General features: G+C 42.9%; 1 pseudogene; it reads left to right on the top strand.

Annotated features, from left to right (window-relative positions):
* The first annotated feature begins 6,814 nt into the window (after window positions 1-6,814).
* LOC126263776 (5S ribosomal RNA) lies at window positions 6,815-6,932 on the top strand (annotated as a pseudogene).
* The last annotated feature ends 248 nt before the right edge of the window (window positions 6,933-7,180 follow it).

The following is a 7,180-nucleotide window of genomic DNA, read 5'->3' as shown; positions in this document are numbered from 1 at the left end:
GTCAACCCGATCTGGTACGGATCCCACACTGATGAGCAATACTCAAGTATAGGTCGAACGAGCGTTTTGTAAGCCACCTCCTTTGTTGATGGACTACATTTTCTAACGACTCTCCCAATGAATCTCAACCTGGTACCCGTCTTACCAACAATTAATTTTATATGATCATTCCACTTCAAATCGTTCCGCACGCATACTCCCAGATATTTTACAGAAGTAACTGCTACCAGTGCTTGTTCCGCTATCATATAATCATACAATAAAGGATCCTTCTTTCTATGTATTCGCAATACGTTACATTTGTCTATGTTAAGGGTCAGTTGCCACTCCCTGCACCAAGTGCCTATCCGCTGCAGATCTTCCTGCATTTCGCTACAATTTTCTAATGCTACAACTTCTCTGTAAACCACAGCATCATCCGCGAAAAGCCGCATGTTACTCCCGACACTATCTACTAGGTCATTTATATATATTGTGAAAAGCAATGGTCCCATAACACTCCCTTGTGGCACGCCAGAGGTTACTTTAACGTCTGTAGACGTCTCTCCATTGAGAAAAACATGGTGTGTTCTGTTTGCTAAAAACTCTTCAATCCAGCCACACAGCTGGTCTGATATTCCGTAGGTTCTTACTTTGTTTATCAGGCGACAGTGCGGAACTGTATCGAACGCCTTCCAGAAATCAAGGAAAACAGCATCTACCTGGGAGCCTGTATTTAATATTTTCTGGGTCTCATGAACAAATAAAGCGAGTTGGGTCTCACACGATCGCTGTTTCCGGAATCCATGTTGATTCCTACAGATTAGATTCTGGGTTTCCAGAAACGACATGATAGGTGAGCAAAAAGCATGTTCTAAAATTCTACAGCAGATCGACGTCAGAGATATAGGTCTATAGTTTTGCGCATCTGCTGACGACCCTTCTTGAAGTCTGGGACTACCTGTGCATCTATGCAAAGCTTCATTGGATTTTCACTATGGTTTCCATTTCCCGACGGATCGGACCTTACGTTTCGAATACCCCAAATATTGTTCCGTTGATCAAATATGCAACGTTTAGCGGTGTATCCGACTCACTTTCCTGCACTCCTGTACTTAGCCTTAGCAAGTGTCGCCAGACAAGGTGTGTCTGCAAGCCTGGGGAAACGTGTCATTAATCCAACATCAATGACAAAAACGTCCTGTAACATTCCAACCGTTTTCAGAAAGATTCCGTGATCTGGTAGCTGGGGTGGACGAGCAACACACCTCAAGCTGGTCCCTTGCAAGTTTCACAGAGGACATCCACAAAGACAGAACTGGATGACAGTTCGAAGCCAATGGGCCCTTTTCACACAAAAAAAGCATCCCGCAAGTTTTTACGAAAACAAATGACATTTAATGGAGCTAATTAACGTTCTCCAAGATCATTTCTTTCGTAAAACAGCATCTCCAGCTAGCTGACAGCTCCACTATTCAATACATAACCTATTCCTACGAATCACGTGTACACGCAGTAATGAGCAACGCTCACCTGTAAAATAGGAAATAATCAATCAAAAGCCCACGTCTGCGTATGCAAACGTACTTGCAAATTCTTTAAGTTTTCCATATTGGTAGAGTAATTTTATCGATCACTGATGATCACTAACGCCTCACTGAAAATGTGCAACACTGTGAAAGACCAACATTCGCTCAGGAGGCACACGACTTGCCTCTTGCACCCAGTAGAGCTGCCAGCATACCCCTACACAGTGCGAGCTGCCAACGACGAGTAAAAGTCAAGAACAGAGTAAGTTAATGCATTAAAAGACAAAGACCCAGAAGAGCTGTGGACAAAAGTCCCCTGTCAAGGAATTAAGAGAAAAGCACATTCCCGTGAAAAATAATAACAAGAAGGCCAGGGGGTTACGTTGTAAATTACAGAAGAACGAAGGAAGCAAAAACTAAAGATGTTAGATTAACTACATTTGAATTAGATACAGAGTTTCGGAAATTAGTTAGAAGAGCCAAGAATGTCTCCTTAAACGAACGGTGCAAATATGTCGAAGACAATAAAAGTGCGGAAGACAAGGGATTTTTACAAAAAATAATAAAAGGACAAAAAGATTGACAAATCAAAGAAAAATGACAGGAGAAAATCATAAAAGATGAAGGTCTAACAGAAGAAGAGACATTAAAGAATGATGGGCAGCGTATATAGAATAAACATCTACACAAGAAGGAAGTACGTTCTGACCATGATGACGTTAATAGGATATCAGAACCAGAAACAGTTAATTTAGTAAGTGAAGCCAAATGGTCCCTAGAAAATGTTGCTAAAAACGAGGCTAGTGGACAGGATAAAATTCCAGCAGAATTGTTTAAATTAATTGTAGATAAAGCGGGGAAAGTGTTGCAATCAATATATCAGCAAATACGGAGAACCCAACGGTGGCCAAAAGACTAGAAAAGCTCACTATTCACCGCGATTCCAAAGTATTTATGGAGAGTGTTCGAATCATTAAACAGTCGTACCTATCTGACTTAGAAAATAGACTTCGTCAGAGCTACCTCAAGAACAAGCTGCGTTTCCTAAAGGAAAAAGACCTTAATGCTAGGTAAGATCGAAGACACAAAGAGCACAGGGCGCAAAAGGATGAGATGGATTGTTGGCATTACAGAAGTAATGGATTATATGCTGGAAAGTCTTCGGGAGATGGTCGAGTGCAGAAGAAATTTGCATGCTTTAGTTCATGGGATAACGAAGAGTCGGTATCGCCTAAGTGAAGAGAGGGAGGAACAGAGAGAGAGAGAGAGAGAGAGAGAGAGAGAGAGAGAGAGAAACCACTTCGTAGTTGGAACCTGCATTTGGAATGAGTAAGAAAATGATAGAGGTATTATTGTATGTAGGTACTTTATTCGGGTGGTTTGGTTTGCGTGGATAGGTATACGTTTGGCGAGTGGATGGTTGGAAAACACAAAGGGATTGTCGGAGTGAGGTTTATATGACGTATAGGATGTATGAAAGTGTTCATTGTGGGTGAGGAAATCGAGAAAAATAATGAGCCGGAGGAGGATTTTTGTAGGGGAAGGTAAGCGGATTACGAAAGCAAGGCGATGTACGTGGTATTCAAGAATTAGGAGTGACTAATAGAATATTGGTGGGACAGATATCCAGAAGATATTTGTGTGAGGGAGGGTACATCAGATCAACGCTTTGTATGTGTGGATGATGGTGGAGGGATGCAGTCCCTATGTTAATCTGGTTAGTAGTTTTAGTCTTTTGTGGACTTTCTGTTGTAGGAAAACTAGCTGTTTAGTAGGTGGGGTTCGAATCTTAATTTAGGACCAGGGATTAGTCCGAGATGTTTTAGTGTATTTTCAATTGGATAGGACGGTCATAGATGGCAAGGAAAAAGTCATGGTGGTGGAAATTGTGGGTGATTCGTCCTATAATTACTGCACTGATTTTGGAGGGATTAATCTTTGGGAGCCACTGGTTGCACCAGTATGTGAACTGGCTGAGGTGGATTAGGAGCATTGCACTTTCTGGAGGGTAGTGTATAGCGTTATGAAGGAGGTGATGCAGTAGGTGATGGAAAGGAAGTAGTGGGTCAGGCATATCAGCGGTGTAAACGATGTACAGATGTAGAGAGATGCACACCTGCAATAGGACAAAAAATGGTACCTTTGCCAGTAACAAAAGATGATTGTTAAAAAGGAACCAATTAGTCGGAAATAGTTAACAAGAAGTGTATATTCTGAAGTATGAAGAAGAGACCAGAACGCCATACGCTGTCATAGGCTGTTTCGATATCAAAGAATACAAAAATAGCTGATTTATGATTATTAAGCTGATGGGACAGTGGATGGAGTAGATAGAATTGTCATCGGAAAAGAAATTGGGGTGGAAATCACCCTGGTTTAAAGATAGGGGTAGGTGGTGGTTTAGGTGGTTATAGATACGTTGAGAGAGGATAGACTCAAAGAACTTACAAACAATGAGGTAAGGCTGATGGAGCGGTAGAAGGAAGTTCTAAAAGGGGGCTTAGTACGTTTTCGGAAAAGTAGGATTCCGGAGGTTTCCGCGGTTCAGGATATGTGGATGTCAGAAGTTAAAAGGACACAAAATGCAGACTTTCACCAGCAATAAAACCTTTCTTGAAAAAGAGAAATTCGTTAACTTCTAATATAAGTTTAAATATTAGGAAGTCATCCATTAAAGTATTCCTCTAGAGTGGAAGTGAAACGTGAACGATAAGCAGTGCACACGGAAGAAAAGAAAATATTTTGTGAAATGTGCTGCAGAAATATGAGGATATTAGGTGGGTGGCTTGAATAATTAATGAACAGGTATTGAATCGAACTTGGGAGAGAAAACATTTATGGCGCGACATGATCGGGATCGGTTGGCAGGACACGTCCTGAAGCAACAACAAACTGCCAGTTTGGTAACAGAGGAAAATTACAGAGTGAGACCAAAGGATTGAATACAGTAACTAGCTTCAGATGGATGTAGAGTGCGGAAGCTACGCAAATATGCAGAGGCGTGCACAGGATGGACCAACGTGGAGACCTGTATCAGACCAGTCTGTGGACTCCAGACGACTACAAGAACTGTTTCAGAAAGTTAACGACGTCTAATTAACTATGTTTCAATTTTTGGTTTTGTTCGATAACTTAATACGACACCAGAGGTGTTTACTTGTTCCTCTTAAATGATGACGAGTTGGCTAAAAGTGAACCGTGTTATTAATGGAACGAGTTGTTTTGTGACTCATGTTTGCTTTACTGGGAACAGTATTCGTTAGCAGTACATTAACGAGAGCTATTATCACAATTGGCACCTCCTCCAGTCAACCGCTAGTAGCTCTCAGTAGAGTCGATACACACAGTAAACTCACTTTGAACAATTTTAACCAGCTTACAGAAATACAATGGTTACTTAGGACATGACACAGAGTATAGCTGCGATTAAATATCGTACGAATAAATGAAGCAAAATTTATTTTTTTATAACCACTTAAAACTGCTCTGTGTAACTGTAAGACTGAAGATCCGCGACAAGGCATCCGTAAACTGAGCGACGTGGGGCAGCGATAGAAACGTTGCGCTCAAATTAAGCTCCTTTTACACGAGAGAGCTTCTTATCCCTATCGACTATTCGTGACAAATAGCCCCACTGTAGCGGTCAGGTGTGGCTGCCTTCTTTTGTTTATACGTCGGCAACAAAACGGTTTACTACGAGTCCAGATTTGTTGAGGCTTTCATGCCAACCTGTTAACGTATTGCCTGTTGCCTTTTGTCTCGGGATCTTCGGCAGACTTAGGTTTAACTTATTTTATGAGATTACACCAGCACGAGTGGTTATCGTTGTCAAAGGGTGACCCTCCATTGCTGCCTGATGTGCAGTTCGGCACTTGAACGGTAAAAATGAGGTTATGAGGCACCGTCCCTCTTACAGAAAAATCGAAATATAGTAACAGAATCAAAGATCTAGGTTTGATAGTAGATTTCATTAATGACCAAAGCAAAATTATAATCGATGTTCTTGAGAAAAGTCTAATGATAAATTCTCCTTATTGCTGAGAAGAAAATAGGAAAAGTGTTTTCTAAATATTGCGAAACAGTATTTGTTTACTCGACGAAATGCATACTTACAAACACATCAAACGATCAAGAATGAGATTTTTACTCTGCAGCGGAGTGTGCGCTGATATGAAATTTCCTGGTAGATTAAAACTGTGTCCCGGACCGAGACTCGAACTCGGGACCTTGCCCGCGAAAGGCAAAGGTCGTGAGCTCGAGTCTCGGTCCGGCACACAGTTTTTATCTGCCTGGAAGTTTCACATCAAACGATATTTTGAATGCTGTACATAGCACGTTTTCATTTACCCTGCGTGTGTTATTTTCTTTCTTACAGCGCTGGCATACACCAAACGGGTCAACGATTTTGCTCGTTTCGCACACAGTGGTACACATGCTTACCTGTGACAAATGCTACTGTAGTGCGATAGGCTTCTCAAACGTTTCCAGGAATTCGAGGTTCGAAGTTTTATGGGCCTGTTGAATACCACACGAGCCGTTGAGCAGCGGCGCTAGCGTCAGATACAGGTTTAAATATGCACTACCAGATCAAAAGTATCCAGACACCTCTATGTAATTCGGAATTGACCAGTAGAGATCACGAGATGTGGAGTCGTCAGTGTAAAGGGGTCGGGGAGCATCGTATTGTCAGTAAAGTAGCAGTAATAAATAGCAGAATAGGTCCGTCAGGACAGCTCAGCAACTTGGAACGCGAACAAGTCTTTGGATGTCCCCTGAATAATTAATACGTCAGGGACATTTGAAGACGTCCACAGCTACCCAAGTCACCTGCTGGTGATGTGATCGTCAAGTGACAACACGAAGAAACAACTACAGCTAAACCAAAGCGAGCCAGGCCTCATTTACTGACGGAAAGGGGCTCGTCGAGCATTGCGGAGGGTGGCTGTAAAAAATCTCATGAAATCTATGGAAGCAGTCTCTCGTGAGTCCCAAAAAACAAACACTAGTCCAGCTAGCACAATGACTGTGAGCAGAGAGTTAACAAGAATGGGATGCAGTGGCCGAGCAGCTCGTCATAAGCCACACTGTGAGACACAACGACTGAGGCGGTCTAAAGAGCGACGCCACACTAGTCACTGGGTGACTTGAAATTAGTAATTTGATGAGTCACCCTATATCCAGTGGCAATCCGATGGGTGCCTGTAGAATGTTACCTGTTACCATGTGTAATGCCAAGAGTGACGTACGGAGAAGGTGGCGTTACAGTACGGGAATATTTTTCATAATTAAGTGTTTAGCGTTCTGCTGCCAGCGGCCTTGCCGCAGTGGTAACACCGGTTCCCGTCAGATCACCGAAGTTAAGCGCTGTCGGGCTGGGCTAGCACTTGGATGGGTGACCATCCGGTCTGCCGAGCGCTGTTGGCAGGCGGGGTGCACTCAGCCCTTGTGAGGCAAACTGAGGAACTACTTGATTGAGAAGTAGCGGCTCCGGTCTCTGAAACTGACATACGGCCAGGAGAGCGGTGTGCTGACCATTTGCCCCTCCATATCCGCATCCATTGACGCCTGTGGGCTGAGGATGACACAGCGGCCGCTCGGTACCGTTGGGCCTTCATGGCCTGTTTGGGAGGAGAGATAGAGAGTGTGTGTATGTGTTCTGCTGCATCCATTTT

Source organism: Schistocerca nitens, chromosome 6, assembly GCF_023898315.1.
Source record: "Schistocerca nitens isolate TAMUIC-IGC-003100 chromosome 6, iqSchNite1.1, whole genome shotgun sequence".
NCBI classification, from domain to species: Eukaryota; Metazoa; Arthropoda; class Insecta; order Orthoptera; family Acrididae; genus Schistocerca; species Schistocerca nitens.
This window is presented reverse-complemented; position numbering and strand designations above follow the sequence as displayed.